The sequence below is a fragment of the Coturnix japonica genome, chromosome 19 (assembly GCF_054131305.1).
Source record: "Coturnix japonica strain WE chromosome 19, WE-NBRP24, whole genome shotgun sequence".
Taxonomy (NCBI): Eukaryota; Metazoa; Chordata; class Aves; order Galliformes; family Phasianidae; genus Coturnix; species Coturnix japonica.
In genome coordinates, this window is record NC_140681.1 from 493,351 (window position 1) to 513,243 (window position 19,893).

A 19,893-nucleotide genomic window follows, 5' to 3' on the forward strand; every position below is an offset into this window, starting at 1 on the left:
CCAAGTATTTCTTTCCTAGAGAAAAGGATAAAGTCCTCACAGACTGTGGATGCCTGGGGTTCCCCGTACAGTGATAAGTACCCAGCAGATTTGCTGCCTTACAAGTAAAAGACAGCCAGGAGACAGGCAAGGCTTGGGATTTTTAGTAGTGAAATGCATAGCGAAATAAGCAGCCAGCGGTTCTCACAAGTTTGCTTGCTCTCCTTCCCTCCCTCCCCCGATATCTGTTGGATTACCAAAAATAGTTTAATCCTATTGTTTATTCTTGGTACTCGGGCTCCATCAAAGCCACGCAGTGTTGTGCTAAGCACTGAAATGCATGTGAGATAGATAGGGCCTGTCCCCAGAAGGTCAGTAAAGACGGGAGATAGGAAAGAAGGAAAAAAAAAGGCAGCTTCAGCAGCATAAGGAAACAGGGAAATGAATGTGATTAAAAAGAAAGACTGTGAAGAGAGGGATTGTATTTCACCTCTCCGGCATCTGTGTCCAACAACACCAAAACGGTTTAGTTGATCCCCAAGTAGCCATCATTTGAAGCCTCACACTTTTCTTTCTGCTCTTATTCTACATTTCATTATGTTTTCAGATGAAAGCAGCCCTCCAGTAAATTACTGAAGTGTCTTTTTCCTCTGCTGCCAACAGATTGTTTCCCTGCTCATCCTCAGCCCTCGGCACGCAGCGGCAGCAATCTGCCTTTCATTAGGAGGGCTGGGAGAGCTCTGCATCCTCACAATGGCTTCCTCCTCCAGTGCTGGGATTGATGTGATGGCAATCGCAGTGAGTTCCCTTACCTGTCCTAACACAACATGCATCCGTGTGTGGATACACCCACACATCACTTTTCGCTGCCTGCTTTCAAGCTGATGTGGAAGCTGTAGGGAGAAGACGAATGTTATTTGCCAGTAAGGTCTACTAATTACAGGACGTGATTTTTACAGAAAAGAAAGAAGTTGTTTTCACTTGCAGGTTTTGCAATCTGTTTTGAATTAGGAGGCACTCAGGATTAGAAAGTGTTTTCTCATTAGAACAAATGTCATAGATTTAAAATCCTCTTCATTTAAATTCCTCCTGACGTTCTTTGGCTCGAACAAGAGAGCTCTTAATGTCCGTTTTAATTAAAGCATTTCAGTGGGATTCCAGCTGGGCAGCAATGACAGCGGGTCTCTTAAAGGTGGAGGTAGCCCAGCTGAGAGTGGGAACTCCAGGGTTCTCTCTTTTTTTGGTTGTTAGTTAAGGAGGAAGACTGAGGGAAAGGCAAATTAAGGTCTGCTTAGAAACGTGATCCCACACTTAAGGAGGGCACAAATTCTGCATGGGCTGTGAGGCACTGCCTGCAGGTGCTGGGTTCTGCTAAGGGTTGGTGCATGCTTCCCTGAGCCACTGTGCTTTTCTCCCCTTGCTGCCCTACCTGTGTGCAAAGTGCCAGCAATTACCACATTTGCTGGCTGCAGTCTTTAGCATCCCACCTCTGCTGTCAGGTTTTTTCCTCTTTTTCACCCACTGCCCCTTAAAATTTTTCATTTCTTTTCAGGTTTCCCATCTCCCCACTCAGATCCTTTGAGAACAGCACTGGAAAACAGAGCATCACTGCAGCAATTTAACATTGGTTTCCTGTAATATGGAAATGGAAGAGGGAAGCATGCAGATAGGGAATCGAGTTGTTTGGTGCCTCAATACTCTTCTTTCCCAGCCCACATAGCACTGGTGCCCTCCTTTCCTCCTCTCCTAGGAGCGTACTGAAGAGAGAAGTCTATCCCCATCTCCTCCTCTGAGTGTGGCTGTGATCCCAGGTGGATCCAGGGCTGGAGAGGAACCAGAAAGCTGTGAGCCAGCAGGCAACATGAGTGTTGTATGGCCAACATGTTTCCATAGGCAGTGTGAGCATTGAAAGAGGGGCAAAAACTGCATGGTCAGTTTCTCACCAATGGAAATCAAACAGCTTCAGTAAAGTCAGAAACTTTGCCTCACAGCAGCACAGTGTCATGGATTGCTCTCTCATTCATTGAGTGATGAATAAATCCAGAGACAGTTAATAATGAAAGACTATTAAGATAAGATTTAGTCTTCGCTGTTCTCCTGCTTCCATGCCCTGCCATTTGTCAGCCACTCAAATCAAGCACATGAAATGTCAGCCCAGAAACACTGCTGATCCTTGTCCTGGTTGCAGATCTATTGGTGATCTATTGGTCCCCCCAATGGAGAAGGGACGTACCCATGCAGCCATGTTTGCCACATGCCACCAGCATTCTGCTCCCTCCCTCAGCACCGCCATTGAAACCCATCACCTCCACATTACAGCTCATAAACAGTTACTGCTGTCAGAGCTGGACAGTTTTCTGGACCAAAAAGCACAGTGGCCTATAACGAATTAAGCTTTCTGAAAGGAAACGTTCTCAACTCAGTTGTTTAACCTCCCAAATCTAGGCAAGGAGGTTCATTTTGAATGGCACTTCACAGTGACATTCTTTATGTGTTCCTCACTCCTCACCACATTCATTGTTTTCTGCTCTCTTCAGAGAGAATCCTGTTTCTGCTCTCACGTTCACAGCTTCCGAGTTGCTGAGTATGTTGGTGTGGAGGAGAGTGTTTAAGAGTATCTTTGGAGATGCTAAGAAAACACATGGAAATAAGTGCAGGTTTTGTTTCCAGACCATCTTCAGCTGCATGCAGTGAGCAGGGCTGACACAGATCCCTTCCCCATCAGGATGGCTGTGTGCATACAGCAAGGCCACTCTACAGACATCTGCTTTTTGCGGTGTTGTTCACTGAGTGTTTCTCTGTTAACATGGAGTTGGATGAGCCCCTGTTCCATCCCCCCATGCCCCCCTCCCTACATCTTTTTATTGCTTTTAGAGTGGCTTTGAGATGGGGTGGAAAAAGAGATCTGACAGCGCTAAGTTCCAAGGTCAGTGTTGTTCACCCGCCTCTGTCATCCCACTGAGCTCACAAATTGGTGTTAACACCTCCTGCAAAAGGAAAGAAAAGAAAAAAAGAAAGACATATAAAAAAAGAACCTTGCTCACACTTGGAAGCAAACTCATTGCTGGGGCAGACCCTGTGGAGCATGACTCCAGCAGGACTGCAAGCAGGAGGCAAAACTCAAAGCCTATGCAGTCCAGCTGTGGTCCTCAGCCCCTGCCAGCAGCCCAGCAAGCAGGAATGGGCAACACTTTCTCTTTATACAACACAGAGCACACGTCTATTTTTTGTTTCTCTTTTATTACAAATCCACTTTTTTTTGCAGCTTGCTAATCCATTCCTGTTCTTTAAATAGCAGCTCATAGCAAGGCTTCCTGGTGTGGAAAGCACAAATTACTGAGGACCCTCTGAGATGCACCTCAGCCCCCTCCATCAGCAATTTTCTGCTGCAGGATTCATAACATCTATTCTTGTTGCTGTAGATTGGCCACGGTGTGACTGTGGAGCAAATTCCTCCTGTGCTGACACTGTTGCTTGTTATTCTTTCTGTACTGGTGGAACAAAATGAAAAATTTATTAAAAACTGAAGGGGAAAAAGAGAGAGAGAGAGAAAGAAAGAAAAGCACCGTCCTTTCTCTCCCTGCACCAAAATCTAATGTAGGAGATTGAATAGGGCGATGGGGAGAGAGTGGTGAGAGGGTTAAATGTCTGAAGGGCTCATAGCCATGCAGTCAGCATCCAGGACAAGCAATCCATGTGGATAAAAAGGAGTGCTCACCTCCTTTCCAGGACATTGCTTGCTTTCTTCAGGGGGTTTGAGTAGGCAGGGAGCACTTAGCAGAGATCATGCAGCCCCCAAGCAGACCCCCAGCTTTGCAGCTCACGTTCTCCTACCCACCCATTCTCATTCCCTACACCATGGCTGCCCTTCCCACTGGGGCTGGCCATGACTGTGATGTGTGGCACAGCATCCTGGCATCCAAGCTGGGATCTCAAAGGCTGGATGGGAGGCTTTGTAAAGCAGTGACACAGCAAATGGGTGGCTGGGCTCCAAAGGGGACACAAAGGGGTGGGGTACACCAGGATCCTCTCCAGACTGAATTCTCTTGGGGCTCTAGGGATCCTCAGTCCTCCTCCCAACCCTGATGCGGGTTTGCTCTGCACGGTTGTAGTTTTTTCTTCTCATGCTGGATGTTGATTTCCATGATTACCTCTGCAATCCTTTCCCACCCCATGAGGGTGACAGACATCAGAACTCACACCTAAACACCTTTAAGAGCTAAAAAAAAAAACAACACAACAAAACATTTCGAAGGATCTCTGCTCAGGAATGTCACAGAGGAAGTATAATTCTTATAGTGATCAAGAGTCTCAGCTTCAAAAGCATCCAAACTGCAGCTCTCTGTGGGACACCTTTCCGCAGGGTTATTAATAAGGAATAATTGTTTTAAGTGCAGAAAAGTGTGTGTACTTTCCATTCCCTTCCAAAACCCCTGCATCGTTTGTCCTTAATGAATAATGAAAGATGCTTTTGTATTGCTTCCCACCCATCGTCTTTAAAGCGATCGTTAAGCAATAATAAATAAGACCTTAAAGAAAACAGGGTAGAGCCAGCTTAGAAGGAAATTGTCTGAGTGATGGGGAGCAGATCAGGGAGCAGGGCAGCTCAGTCTATCGTTTTCTGCTGTGAGGTGGGGGTCTCAGGGGAGATGGCCTCAATTTGCACCCGGCTGGGTGGGGGAACAGAACCCCAGTTCCAGGAGGGGTTGGGATGGATGAGGTGGTGGTGTCGCCAGGTCTGGAGTGTAGAACCTCATTGAGTCCGTGCTGTTGAGAAAGACCTTACAATACTTTGGCAAGAAAACATCTAATCACTGATAAATCTGTGAGCATGAGATACAACCGAGCAGAGCACAGCCGGCTGAGAGGAGGAAGGGACGGGAAGCACCGACGGAGCCGCTCCCGGACTCCTCGGGCTCACACCGGGTCTGCGGGCGGAGCCGGGCTGCGCTGTCGGGCAGCGCAAGCAGCGCGCAAGACTCCGACGCGCAGCCGTGGATCGGCCGGCAGGAGCTGAGGGAGCGGCGGGGCGGGGCGGGCTCCGCTCCTCCTCTTCTTCCTCCTCCTCCTCCTCCTCCTCCGAGGCGGGCAGTGCTGCTGCGCGTCCTGCCGGGCGTCCCGCTGGAGACGGGGGGTTTTGCTGCACGTGAGTTCGCTCTTTTTTTTTTCTTTCTTTCTTTCTCCCCCCCCCCCCCCCCCCCCCCAACCATCCCTGGGTTATTATTTTATCGAGTTGTTTTTCTTCATCCTGTGAGTTTTTTTTCCCCGATCCTCTGTTACCTGGAGGAAAAGAAAGCGCGGCGGTGTCGGCACTTGCGGGAGGACCAACTTTGCGCGCTCGGTGCGCGGGCGCAGAGTTGGTGCTGCGCGTTTCCGAGCCGGTCGGCGTGGGGAGCAGCGTCTCTATGTGCCCTTTGTGGTTCTGGGTTGTTTCTGTGCGGGTTAAACGTGGTGTTCCTCGGGCAGCCGCTCCGCCTTCTGGTGGCACTACCCAGGCTCTGAATCAGAGCGAAGTCTGCGGTGTCCGCGTGTTTTTTAAGGGGAGAAAGGAAACGGACCTGCGGGACCCCCACGCCGGCTGCGCTGTGAGTGCGGACCCCGCCGCCTCCCTCCCTGCCCGCAGTACCGCTCCCACCTGCGCTGTGCCCGCTCCTTCCTTCTGCGCTTCATTCCGGTTTGGGCTCCTTGCTATTCTTTCCTTTTATTTGTTTGTTTGTTTTGGTCTTTTTTCCCCCTCTAAAGCGAAGGGTTGGGAGGAGAGGAGGAGTTTTTCTAAGCAAAGCAGCAGCAGAGCCGCCGGACGGGGATGCTGTGGATGTGTAATGCAAAGGGCTGCCTTTATCCGGTTATCTGATGAGCAGAGCAATGAGTGAGGAGCCCATGGCAGAGCAGACCCTCGGACTGACCCACAGCGTGGCATCTCGTGGGGTTCCCTGCTCTGGATTTGGCTTGGCTGTGCTTTGTTGGATGCAGGTGGTCGGAAGGTGCCCATGGAGCTGTGCATGCACTCCCTGCTGGTGGGGCAGCGCTGCTGTGGCCTTTAGGGAACGGCTCAGCAATGGAAGGTGGGTCTCTAAGGATCCGCTTTCTTTAGGAAAGGCAGATGTGTGGCAGTGAGTGCGGTCAGGAGGTTTTATTTAGGAGTTGTAAAGAGAGGAGTGAAGCTGTTGGAGAGGAGCAGTTACGTGGAATAAGCGATGGGAATCGATCCTTGTGAAAGATCAGAACCTGCTGCGTTCCCAGCTGCCTGCATCCCAAATGCTTCAACGAAGGCAGCAGAACTCGTGGTGTTCAGTCCTGGCTGGTGGCTGCATGAGGAGCTCTCAGACCTCAAAGTAAACCAGTAAACCTGCATCTGCTTGAGGAGAACGCCTGGAAATAAAAACGTTTGACATCCTGCAGATGCTGTGGGGTTACACAGGACTACGTGCATTAATTACATGCATTGGGAAGGGGCTGTGTTTGCCTTGAAGTCAATTGTGGCTGTTCTTTTCTCATCCCCTTCCCATTGAGTTGCTGTCCTGTGTGGTTCAGGGTTTGAAAGGAGTATGAAGGCATTTCTTCCAGTATGACTGCAATGAGGAGGCCTCGTGGGGAGAGAAGCATCAAGGAGTCCAGCTTTGGGCTCAAGTTATGATTCCTGTACTTGTTCGGTCACAGCTTGAGGTCTGTGCTGGAAAGGTTAAAAACACCGTAAAGGCATCCTGGAGGAAAGTGCTCTGAGCAGAGGTAACTTCAGAATAACTGGCGCCAGGGTTTGGTGAGGCATTGATGAACCTGCAGGGGATGGGAGGACCCAGCAGATCAATAACAAGTTGGGTTTTTCTAACTGCAGAGCTCTAATTGTCTATTTGTCTAATTGTATTGCTTAAAAAGCACACGTTTAGGATGACTCTTCATACCTGTGCCTGCAGCCAAGGCTGAATGTGCGGAGTTCACACTGATGTGGGTAATCTGAATCAAGCTGAACAGCAAAGAGCCTCCTAAGAGAATCTGAAACCCAATAGGCATTTTTCAGACCTGAGTTATGTCACTTTTTTTTTTCTATAGAGGTGCCTCAGGCGATTGCATTTTAAGAAGACAAAGCTTTTGTTTTGCAGCTGGCCTAGAAAAATAGCAAGGATGAATCCAAAGCAGAGGCTTTCAGAAGTTGTCATTCGCGATTAAGTTGATTCTGCTGTTGTGCACAGGGATGCTGCTGCCTTCCTTGCGGTCGTGTGAGCTGTGCCTATTTTTGCCACCAGTCCCTGTCTACCTGTTTCTGTTTGAATCAAGTGAGTCGTGTTGGAGCTTCTCACTGACACGAGTATTTAATTAGCGAGGCAGGTGTTTGCTGGCTGCATCTCCGTTACCAGATTAATTGTGTGTACTTTACAAGGGGCAGAAGAGAGGTGACACAGCTGCCTGCAGCTTCCAGTTCTGCATCTCATATGCTGCACGTGTGAAGGCAAAGGCTTGTAACGATGAGCAAGGACTTGCTTTCCTTTGCACATCTGAGGGAATCCACAGTTTGCATGGAAACAAGAAATATGCATGCTAATAGCTGATCTGAAGCTCTTCTTGTAGCTTCTGGTGTTCCCTGCAGCTGAGAGTGATGGCAGTTAGCATCCTGTGGCTGCCAGGCTGACAGCCTACAGCAGAAACTGCATCTGTAGGGCTGCAGCCTGAGCTGGGGGTGTGGAGAACAGCACGGGGGATGCTCCAGCACAGACAACTAGAAGTATGTTCCTGCATCCTGCAGTTCTACAAGCTCCTGCTGAGGTCCCTGTTTAAGGAATAACGGTGATGACATCTTTTTGCTTCTTAAAATGAGAACAATTTCCCTCTCGGGAAAAGCTCACGATCTTATAACAGCATCAGCCCTATTAATGTGGTCCAGAGCTGTGTGGCAGAGGAGGAGGCGTCTTGCAGACTCTGCCCTCATGCTTGTGCTGCGTGCCTGGCTTCGCTCTGGATGTCCAGGGGAAGGCTATAAGGGCAGTGTGAGTCATGGCTTTGGCTCCCGTATAGCACTGACACAACCAGTGCTGCCACACTCCCTGCTGAGGTCACTGCACCTTCCCATAGGGAAAGGCCTGGGTGCTGACAATCCATCTCCAGGGGTGCAGCTTCTGCTGCTTCTATGGGAAGGCTCTGGTCCTGCTCTTGCTGCACCAAATAACATTGTCTGAAGGCAGTATTCTTAACAATATGCTGAAACTGAATGCTGGCTTGCAGTAAGATGTGTGTGAAGTGAGGCTTGGCCCTTGGCTTTACAGGGACAGGGAGGTTGCCCCACTGATTTCAGGGGCCAGAGTGTCAGGCACTGGGTTCAGTAGCATTCCTGCTCCTCCAGCAGTCTGTTTCTTAACCATCTGTATGCTCAATCAGTTGCCTTGCAAACACTTTTTTTCCCCCCTTATTATTATTTCTGGAAAGTCTGTTTTTAAAGCAGAAAGCACAGCGTTAGTTGGTTTTGCATAGAAGAAGGCTGAAATAAACAGCAGAGATGCCCATGGGCTGCGTCTGCATGAATTCAGCTATTCCATGTTGTGGCATGGTTTGGAGCAATAGGGGCTGGAAAGTGGCAGAGCATTATCAGATGCCTTTGCAAGCAGCTCATGTTCAGGCAAATGCAGCCGCGGTAGGAATGAACGTGAACTCATCTTCTGGTTGCTGCTGTGTGTTGTGGAGGAACAGGCAGGTGGGATGCGGTGGTTGAGGCAGCTGAGCACATCCCCTGCTGTGCTGAGATGGAGTGGCTGTGTCCTGCTGGGTCCCACTGTCCCTTTGGGAGGGGAAGAGGGGGGATGTCTTTGCATATGGGGATCTGTGCCTTCCTGGGGATGTACTGAAACCCAGAAATGTGGGTGGCTTCTGTGTGAAAGATGACTTTGCTCTGGAAGCTGGGAGCAGATGGATGTTGTGATTTATGAGCGGGTTCCTGAGCTCAGGACTGGAGCAGTGAAGGGCACCAGGCAGGGGACATATGGCTGCTGCACTCCTCGCCTGGCTTCTGCTGCCTTTCTCAGACAGTTTGAATCTCCTTTTTCTTCCTGCTTTTAGCAAACTCTTCTGGGAAGATGTTCAGGATGTTCCTTCAGGATGTGGGATGCAGTGGTTCTGCTGGCTGCCCTGTGAGCCCCATGTGTGGGTGAAGGTGGGGGGCAGGTGCTGCTGCTGGCTCTGCATGGGGGCTGTGCACTCCCCTGTGGCAATGTGCCCCAGGAGAACAAGCATGGCAGGGCTGCTTTTGCGTGTTTGTAATGGCTGTAAGCACAGCAGAAATCCCCTTGAGCCTCTCCAGTCGCTTATGCTTTGTTCTTTTTGCTCTGGCTACAGAATCTACTCTGAATCATGCTTACTCATTTCCACAGAGCAGTAAAACTTTGCCTTGCGCTCATGCTCCCTGTTCCAGTAGCTGCCCATGTCCTGGTGTTTCCCTGCAGGCACAGGAGCCGTTCCTACAGATCACATTGCAGGGGTGGAACCGGTTTGGGAACTTCATTGTCCATAAAACCACAGAGGAAGCTCTGGTACAGGTACTCTCACACAGCTCAGATGCCCTGCTTCCCTCCAGCAGCTACGTGGGGTACAGAGGATGGTAAAGAGAAGCTCCTGAAGGTGAACTGCTGCAGGATTCCATGTGAAACCCACACCGATGAGCAGCTTCGACAGCATATGGGGAGCGACTGCTGCCACAGATGAGCATCAGGAGTGGGCATAGCTCTTCTTTCCTGATAATGAGGAGCAGTACTTACCTGCAAATAGGCTCCCAGCTGCTTTGCTGCAGCGCACGTAGTGTTTTCAGGGAGGTACTGGTAATAAGCAAGGGTTTGGTAATGCCTCCTGTGAGCAGAACCACGCCTGGTGGCAGGAGAGGGACAGGAAGGGCTTAGATGGTTTTAATTAACATTGTTGTGAAGAAGCAATTAAATTGGGTTTCTTGCCCCGCTCGCATGCCGAGCAGGGAGGGCTCAGCCCCCCTGTGCTGTTGGCTGCCTTCTGTTTGCATTGGAAAAAAGCAATTGCTGTCAGCTCCTACCTGGCTCCCAGGACCTGTCTGCTTGTTTATTTTGTGCAGATTATGTTCAAATCACTTTGAAGATGGGCTCGAACGCTGATCATTGGGGATAGCCCTTCATCTGTGTTCTGTCAGTAAATGTTGCACAGTGTATCGTACATTACCTCCCTTCCCCAAATGAAGGGCTGGGTACTGCCAGATAATGGAGCATCTGATCTGGCTGTCCACTTCCAGAGCAATTGAAGAGCTGCTGGCTTGTCTTCTCTGAGTACTGGGCTGTGGGGGGGGGGATGTATGGGGATGTGCACAGGTGAGGCAGATTCCTCTCTGCACCTGCTGCTTTTATTATCATTTCAGTTTGCGGGTGTCACACCACCATCCAATTTTGTGCGCTTCCAGCTGATGATGTATGTCTGTTCAAGTACTGCTTTGCAAGAGGGGAAAAACACAGTGCTCGTGACCTCAGAATTGATAGATTTTAGCCTTGTGTAGTGTAAACATCTATATTTTACAGCTTGTTGTGAAGAAGCGGCGCGGGGGATTGTGGCTCAGCAAATGAAGACTAGACAAACCTGTCTGTGGCAAGGGGGATTGGAGCTAAGTTATCTCTATGGTCCCTTCCAAACGAAGCTGTTGTATGTTTGAGGAAAGGAGCCTGTTTTGGGCAGCTTGGGCTCACAATACAGTACAGTAGTATCTGAGGGTGCATGCCCAGAAGCAGTGAGAAGGAGCTGTAGCTCTGGAATTTAGGCTCTAAATAGATAAGAGGTAGGAGGGCATGTGACTGGGCCTGACCTCGGTGGTGGTGGAGCTGGGAGTAAAGCCAGCTCCCTGTGCTCCCAGCTCACCCTCCTGGAGGTTTGCTCTGCTGCTCTCTCAGCTCTCCCCCTTTCACCCTGCCTGAAACAACTTGATGTACAGGCAAAGATGGGGAGTTGTGTGTGTCCAAGCCCAGCCTTCCATCTGTCCTGCCTCTTTCCCTGCTTTTCTCCATCCTTGTAGCTTCTCCCTGTCCTGGTTCCTTTCGTCATGGAGGGGCTGGGAGCCTCGGGAATGTGTGGCATGTGACATTTAGCACAGGAGCATAGCAGTCATTTTAGCAAGGCTTAGCATTGGCTTGTAAGGAGGTGACACTCTGCTAGAAGCTTGTCTTGTGTAGGAGCACGGCTACTCTGCCCGGACAGCACAGGTTTTGTTTCATATTGCTGTATCTGCTTATTTTCCTACTTTCTTCTCAACATAAAGCGCTGACAGGAACAAACACCTGGTGCTGGCAGGGTGACCTGTGCGTGGGCATTCTTTTGGGAAAGAGGGGACAGCAGAATGAGAGCTGAGGTTATTGCAGTGCTCAAAGGGCTCTGGAAGGTTTTTAAGCTGCTCTGAGCACATGGCTGGGTTTGTGCAGCATCCCCCCAGCGGGCTGCTCATGATGCTTTCATCCTTGGTATAACAGTGCCAAAATCATTTGTAGAGAGAAAGGTGCAATAAGGGAGAGAAGTGATGAAACAGAGCTCCCATCTGAAACCCAGCTCAGCCCTCCTGTGTACGGCTGCCTTTTCTTCACATGCTTTTCCAGGCAAAGCAGGTGGTGCTTAATAATGTTTTTCGCATACAAATCCACAGCGTGCAACGTAAGGCCACTCACATCTGTGTGCTATGTAGGTCAGATGCGTGTTCATCCCTTTACAAAGACCCAGGCTGACAGCGTTCCCTTCCTGCGGTGACGGGGAGGACGGCCCACATGCTGCCTGTGTCGGAGCACTGCCAAGGGCACAGCCCCGGGGGGACCTGCATGCAGGTAAAGTGTTCTCCTCACCACGTGCTGCAAGGAGCCTTGTTGATGAAAGATTAATGTACGCTGTGTGTCAGGGGTTGATGGAGTGTCACATCAGATTAGCCTTACGGTTCCGAAATACTAAACGCTTTGTGCTGTGTGTCTAGCAGATGCCTTTTTGCTTTGCTCTGAATAAAGAGTGTGTTTGCTGGCCTCTCCAGGCTGTGCTTCTGCTGCTAGAGTTATTAAAACACAAATCACTCTCCCTCCTCCTCCTCTCCCCCCCCAGCCAATCTTGTTCTGGTATTTCATGACCTTTTCTCGCTTAGGTTCTGTTGGTGGAGGATAAAATGAGTTGAAAACAAACAACTTGTCTTGCCCAGAAGGACGTCAGGAATGCAGTGTAGCTCTGGCTCTCCCTTTTTGCTTTGATGGATGTGGTGCCAGGGACAGATGAGGTTGTCCTGTGGGAAGTGCTGTCCTGGGGTGAAAGTGGTGGGGATCACAGATAGGGGCTACTGCTCGTCTCGCACTGGAGCTGTGTCCTCTGAGCTTTGTTTGCCTCCAGCCCTGGCACATGGTTACCCAAACCAGTCCACTGGGCTTCTACATGTTCTGCAGTTCTTATGTCTTGAAGCTGTGTGAGGATGCAAAGGCTGGTTCTCTCAGAAGCAGTACAGAAAACTTGGGAACGTGACCCCGTGGGACCTTAAGTATCCGTTGAAAATTGATAAGTAGAGGATCTGTGGTTTATTTTAAAACTGAAGAGGGAACTTTGAAGCTTCCTCTCCCAGGGAGCCTTCAAGTAGCGTCTCTGCAACCTGAATTTCTTATCCCAGGTGAGGCAACCCTGTGGGCAATCATAATGGAAATGGTAGCAGATGAGGATCAGAGCAGAGGAAGATGAGTGTAGGAATGTCCTCATACAATCCAGTGTTGTGTGGAAGATATCTTTAGTATTAAAGCTGTTCTACATGTCTGTCAAGAAACACCTGGGACAAAAGAAGGGCTGTACCTGTCATATCTTCCTTCAGCAGGTGAGAGGCATCCCCAAGCACTGCCTGCTTCTGGAGTCTCAGAACTGAGTGTGGAGTTCTGCATGCTGGATGAGTAGCTGGCACTTGAGGACTTCTCAGCAAAGAGCAGGTCCTTGTGACTCAAGTAGTGCATGCAGGTAGGTGTTGAGCACTAAGGCAGCCCTGGCTGTTATTAGTGTAGGAGCATTGGTCCCTGAGGTTGGGGAGGGGTAGAAACAGACACCGGTGCAGGGAAGTGAAATCTGGAGTTGCTTGAAACAGAGGCATGAAGGAGCAATTGGAGGTGAAAAAACCATCTGCACATCCTGTGCAGGGGTTCTGGCTGCAATCTCAGTGTGTAATACATGAACCCAGCACAAGGAGCTGGCTCAGGACAGACATCTCTGCTGGAGAGACCACCTTGCTAAGTGCTCTCTGGCTGTGCTCAGCTGGAAAAAAAAAAGGGGTAAGATGTTTCCTATGGCTGCTCTTTCCCTTCATCCCGAATAAGATGAAGTGTGCGTTGTTAGGGAAGCTCCTGAGTGCAACCAGTCTCTCTTTAATTCCCCGCTGACCGACTGAAACTAAGAGGGAACTAATGAAATCCCTGTTGTTGCTACATATTTTTTTGACCTTTAAAGGGAGAATGTGCTGGTGAGTCAGGAGACCCTGTGGGAAATCTGTTCAATTTGTTTTGGGCAGAAGGTGAACCGAGATGCTGCGGTGACAGTAGCAGTTTAAAAATAAAGGCAGAGATCAGAGCTGTGCAGAAAATCTCGCCGTGCTGCTGTCTCTGGTTTATGCACAAGCACAGAAGTGGAGTCCCCAGAGCTGTCAGGTGGCTCTCAGCTATTCTGGTTACAAAGCAAATAGAGATGCTGAAATGTTTTGTAATTTTCTCCTGGCTTGATTCTAAAGACGGGGTGTAAAATTCTTGTTTTCTGAGCATGAGAAAGGAGGTGAAGAATGCTGTACATAAGGAATGAAGTGCTGGTTTAGATCAAAATGAGTGAGGCAGTCAGTGCACTTTGTTGGGTTGCAGCTTTGCCCTTCAAGGGGTCTGAGCCTGTCTGAACCTTCCAACAGCTCCATGAAGCTTATGTTATTTTCATGTAAGATTGGAGTTAGATTGGAGGTGAGGGTTTAAGGCTGAGCTCAGACAATGCTAATAGCCCCAGAGTTTAGAGGAGAACAGGTTTGTTTTGTAGCTGTATTCGTCAGGATGTGTAGTCATGGATAAGTGACCACTGCTGTACCAGGTTTGAAATGCAAGTCTGTTCTTTACAGATGCTGAGGTTGGTTTTCCTTAATGAGGACCTTTGGTTTGATGGTCTCGTGCTGAAAAAACCTAATATTTGGTGTACTGATGTTATTGAGGAAGCTGTCCCTTACTGCTGTGATGCTCACAGCTGCCTTTCAGCTCTGTTGGGAGCCAGATTCCCAATACATGCACAGTGCCCACCCCAGTGCCTCTGTTGGTGCTGGTGTGGGATGCATCTGCAGTGACTTTTGGGCTGAGGGTTGAATACTGGCTTGTTTGGAGGAACCTGGAGCTTCTCCCACCTGCTGCACTGGATGTTGTCAGGAGAGCCATGCAACCAGGGCAGTGCTTTTATGGCATCTGGAAGCAGGTGGAGCAAGAGAGCAAGCTGTCAGTAGTCCTGGGAGGGGTATCTGTGGTTTGAGGGCCCCACCAAGGCTTTTCCCATTAGCATGCACCAGTAGCAGCTCCAGTGTGGTGCTGGGTCAGTCTACCAGCCCTGTCCTGCTGCTGCTCTTTTTATTCCTACCTGAGTGTGTGATAAGAGGTGTGCTTTGATTTAACTCCAAATGCGTGGATTATTTTGACCTAAATCGTACAAGAATGCTATTAGAGCTGGAAATGCTGCGTTCCCTGCTGGCTCCAGTTTATTAAAATAACAAATTCATAAACAATAACTCTTCAAAGCAGTGTGCTAGAGAAGCTGCAGTGCTGTATAAAACATAACCCCTGCGGAAAGCAGCTTGTTCCTCCATGGTCAACTTGTAGTTCTGACCACCCCTGAAGTAATGCTCAAAGCAGGGGATCTCCTGCTCCTCCTCAGACTCTGTATGATAAGAATATGACATTAGATCTTATCCATGAGATCTTATTTGTCCCTTGGAAGAGGAATCATACCCTTACAGATGTCAGTGGTGCCTCCTGTACTGGGGGATTTGGCTGCAAATTAGCATGAGTTACTTGATTTAAAGGAATTAAAAATAGCTTTGTCAGATTGCTTGGTCTGGAGTGCTTTTATCTGTGCTGCAGTGGTGGCGAGGAGCTCCCCATAGCTCTCCACAGCTGGATTCTGTGTGTGAACCACCCTGTCTCTTCAGAAAGGCATCTGGGAGGTGAGAAAAGTGGGGTTCTGTCTCATAGGGATGTGGAAAAGAACAGCTTTGTAAGGCTGCTGTGTGTATGTGGAGGGACTTACAGGGTGTCTTTCCACACTTGACAGGCTCTGCTCCTGTCCCTGCTCAGTCTGGCTGTGTGCTAGAGTAGATTGATGGAATTCCCCATCAGGGCTGCTGAGCAAGGCCCTCCAGCAGTGGCAATGCAAGGTGGCTTTTACAACTCCAGTGCTTTGTTCTGATTCATGACATTGCTGGTGTGGGTGTAATAAATGGCTTGAGTGGCTGAGATGCTGTAGGCCTGATGTAAAGCTTTTATCACTCTTTGCGCAGGTCTTTGCTTAGCAGTGTATCAGCAGGTGAGTGTAGCTTACTGTCTGTAACACAGGTCCTGTGTCAGCATGTTGGAGCAGAAGTTGCATGGAGCAGGGTGGATAGCTGGGGAACACTCTTAACAGGGGGAAGGTATTTCTCCTTCTTGAAGATACCCAGACTTGTTGACTTTCTCTCTTGAACAGACCAATTTGCCTTCAAAGTTTGTTGAATTCATAGAATCCAGCATGAATTCTTGATCTTTGTGGTGGTTTTCCATTCTGTTCTGGAATCTCCAGGCCGTGTTTGTCCTTTGTCGCTGTTGCTTATATGCTGGAGCACATAACTGGCCAGACAAGCCTGCTGGTGTTCCAAGTGAAACCTTAGCTGTGTCCATCCTTAGTGCCTGCGTTGTGGGCAGGCCGTGCTAATCTGCACTGCTATTTTGCTTGTTCATGGTATGTGTTAGGGGCTGGACAGAGTGGGAGGCCTCTGGGCTGCCTGCTGCAGGCATTGCTTGCAGGCAAGCCAAAATGCAGCTCATTTCAGTCTACTTGCTGGGGAATGGTGATACTGGAGCCAGGTATGATATACAAAATGAGGCGTTCAGGAATGTTTTATTTGCTGTGTAACCTTTTTCATCCAAAAACGCTTTAGAGCTGATGAGGATTTAGCTTTCTGATGTTCTGGTATGAATTGGGAATTATTTTTCTGATTTCAACACAAGCTGTTTGGCAATAATGTAGCAGAGAATTAAGCTCTATGATAAACAGTGCCCCAGTAGGAGCAGCTACCTGTGGGTCTGGACCGTGCTACTGACAAGGAACTATCTGACCTCATGAAGTAGCCCAAGTCATTTCTCATTCATTGAAAAATGGCTGTCTTCTATTCTTTTTCCTCTGGGCTTATCCAAAAGTTCCCTGCTCCTTGCTGTCCACAAGTTAGAGTTTGTATTTCAGGGAGTGGGGCAGCTGAATGCTTGTGGAGTGATCTCTGTGCTCCCAGTTTGTGGGGAACCAGCTCTGTCACTTCCCTGGGTTGTGGGAGGTTGATCCCAGCTCAGTGTCAGCATATGGGAGCACAAAGAAATGCTCAGAGATCCAATCCCTGAAAGCAGAGCTGCAAGAAGGCTCTTCCACAGAACAACTCTAGAAGGATTTGTGTGCATGTGTTGCTGCAAGAGCTTGGGTTGCTGCAGTGATGCTTCATCTCTGCTCAGATGGGCTCATCCAGCATGAGATTGTGTGAGCAAAGGTGCTTCCCAGGCCCTTGTTTCACAACATGCATGAATTGCTCAATTCCTTGCTTTGAATGCATGCTGGAAGTGTGTGAATCTGTCAGATCCAAAGCTACCTTTGGCAGGTCTCACTGGTTCGGTTCTTGGGTGTGATTTTAGCTGTATGTGGCAGTTTGAGCACACCCTTGGAAGCCAGCATGGGTTGGCCCAAGGCCCACCTCCATCCCTTTCTATGAGCCTCTCCCAGAGCATCTATGGCAATGGCAGGGGGAGCTGATGGGGCTTGAAATGTCCTCTGTTTTCCAGGTGCCACCTCTTCTGCCTTGGCATCTTGGACAATTTCTATAGTAAAGAGCATCTACCCGTAGAGCCAGCAGCTTTCTGATGAGCAGAATCTCTGGGATGTGAAATTCAAGAATTAAATGGCTTGCAGAAGCTCATGTCTTCCGTCCCAGCCAGCTCTGGTGGGCAGCCACATCCCTTCTCTTCTTCCTAACATGTAATGCAGAAAATCCTGAGCTATTTTTACAATTACAGTTAATCAAGGAGGTATCTTCAATTGCTTTTTAATTCAGCATCTACCAACGTCTTTAGGTAGGGAAGGGGGACGTGCATTTCCTTGCATGTCTTTGGTCCGTGTCTAATGATTGCTTTCAAGCTGCCCATGATGTTGTGAGTTGGGTTGTTGTAGGGTTGTTTTTTTTTCCCAGTAGTTGTCAGAATGTCAGTTGTAATGAAAGACTTCAGAGGCATGCTGTACCTAAGTGATTGGAGCCTCTAGGCAAAGCAGGCTGCTGATAGCCTTTTCAGATGAGTTTGTTTCTCTTTTTTATATTGTTTTTTTTTTCTTTTTTTGCTGTTGTTTGGCTGGAATGTCTTCATCAACATCAGTTGTTGAAGGCCTTTTTAAAGGCTAATCTGCTGCCTGTCAGCTTGCCACAGAGCTAGTTGGCATTCAGCAGCCCACACTGCAGTCGCATTGGGGAAAAGGAAGTGCCTGTGCAATAACAATAATTGAAAATTAATAGTAGATTAAATTAAAACATAATTAAAAAACACTAATGCTCCCTGCGAACAAAGGCTGATTCCTATAGGAGCTTTATGAATTGAGGAGGAAAAGTCTGTGACGCTTTCCCTGGGCCCTGTCTATTCCAGCCTGCAGATCATTAAAGCAATTATAATTTCACAGAGGTTTGATCTGGAATTGATTTCTTTGTGATAATTCAATTTAGAAGCTTGCTTCCTCCAGGGTGGAAAATGACAGAAGATGGAGTGTATATAAAGCCTTAGCACTGTCCAGAGGCACATGGCAGCTGGTGCTGAGCCAGCCAGGGGTTCCCTCTGTGGGTGATCTGCTGGTGGCCCTACAGCTGGTAAATGTTGTAGTGCTTAATTAGGAGATGATCAATATCAGCTTGGGCTGTGTGGGAAAGGACCCATTAGAGAGCATAGCTGAGGACTGGGTGCTGCTTCAGCTCTATGAGGTGTGGTTGAAACTTCACGTGGAATCCCACTGTCATGGAGGGTCTTGGGATGTTGGTGTCACCAAGACAAAGGTATCCATCTCACCCTCTGCCAGACCAGGCCTGGATGCTGTGCTGACAAAAGGCTGCTGATGTGGGGCTGCTGGTCACCTTCCTGCCTCCTCTGCCAGAGGTGACCTGTTGGGAAGGGTGATTGGGTGCCCTCAGCTGTGAGAAGAGGGATTCTTGTCCATCTGTCCCCTCCCTGGCAGATTGTCCCACTCAACGATAGAGTTGTGTGCGTTGGAATAAGAGGAGGCGTTTCTATTCCTACACGCATTGGTGGCTGTGCCTCCTGCAGCACATCTCTGCTATGTCTATGCCTGGGCCCACATGTATGCATTGGTGCTCATATAGATAACAGTGCATTTATTTCATGGCTTCAACTTCTGCTTGACTCAACCTCAACCATCTTTAGACCATCTGTAAGACACAGGCATGTGTAGGATGCTCCTTCCTGGAATATGCTGTCACCTTTTCCATGGGGTTTTGCAAGGAGGAGCAGGGCTCAGGTGCAGCCTTTGCTTACATCCAGTCGTGGTGTAACCAGCCCTGCACTGCATTCAATAAAGCACTTGGCATTGCTGCCATGCAAAGATGCTCCATGTGCTGTCATGCTGCTGTGCTTAGGACTGGGCAAATAAATTCTTCCAGCCTAGTCCTATAGGTTTAGGAAGGCTCTTGGGTAGCCAGACCTGGCTGTCATGTTGGAGTGAGTGAAGGTGGATAAGGGAAGATAGAGCAAAGGATAGCAAAGTGCAGCAAGGCACAGTGAATTCAGTGCAAATAGAAAGTTGGGATCTCTTGAAAAATAATGATGTTGGCTAAGCAACTACTGTATTGTATTCCCCCCTTCCCAGTTATACTGCATTAGAGGTTTGTGGCAAGTCATTCAGTCAGCTGAAACTGGCACTAGAAGGAAGAAATATCCTCTTGTTAATTTGCTTTCTTCTCGACCCAACACGTTTGTTTTTATTTGTGTAGCTTTGTGCACAAAGCCCCTCCGTTCCCCTGGCCTCTCATGCTGTGGGTTTGGGAATCCTGGTGGAGCAGCTGGTCAGGCTGGGCTTTTGTTCCCCCCCCATATCAAATTATATTTGCTAAAGTTTTGACTGCAGTTGTTGTTCCAATAAAATGGAACCCATTCGAAAGAAGGGAAAGGCTTTAAGAGAGACTTTTAGCTTTAATTGCATTTCTTGGGCTTGGCGGTTATAATAAGGGAATGTCAGGGGAAGACAAATAAAGAAAGAAATCCACTATTTCAGCCAGAAGCAGGCAGGCAGGGTTCATGGTTGGGTTATGCAACTTTTCTTCACAGTAGTGAGCACTTATTCAATGAGCACGTTTATTTTGATCTATCTCACATCTATATTTAGTGAGGAGAGGGGAAGGCCATCCCAGCTCTGCAGAGCTGTTGTTCAGCTCTAACTGTTCCCTTTAGAAACACAGGGAGGTGAGACCCTGATGAGGTCCCCCATGGTGAACACTGTTGATGGGAGGGGATGGGGAGCTGCTCTGCGGGCTGTGCCAGTGCACTGTGTTGCACAGAGGTGAGGGAAGCCCTGGGGAGGGCCCTCAAGCATCCAGCCCTTGAGTATAGACAGGTGAAGTAGCTATGAAGATGTGCAGCAGGCTCAAGACATTCAGAGGCTGAGCTGTGTGTTTCCTCACATGGC

The 19,893-nt window shown here is 48.8% G+C and overlaps 1 protein-coding gene across 8 annotated transcripts in view; it reads left to right on the top strand.

Moving 5' to 3' along the window:
• LOC146757723 (RNA-binding protein Raly-like) overlaps window positions 1-19,893 on the top strand; it is a 114,300-nt gene that overhangs the window by 15,570 nt on the left and 78,837 nt on the right. For 4 of the 8 annotated variants that reach the window (XM_085519957.1, XM_085519960.1, XM_085519959.1 and 1 more), the window contains exon 1: window positions 5,042-5,125. The exons of 1 other annotated variant lie outside the window; for it this stretch is intronic. The gene's annotated coding sequence lies outside the window, so the exon portion shown is untranslated. Of the gene's footprint in view, window positions 1-5,041; window positions 11,781-12,790; window positions 12,931-19,893 lie in introns of those variants that run through there. 3 more of the 8 variants (XM_085519962.1, XM_085519961.1, XM_085519958.1) reach the window with 3 other exon arrangements.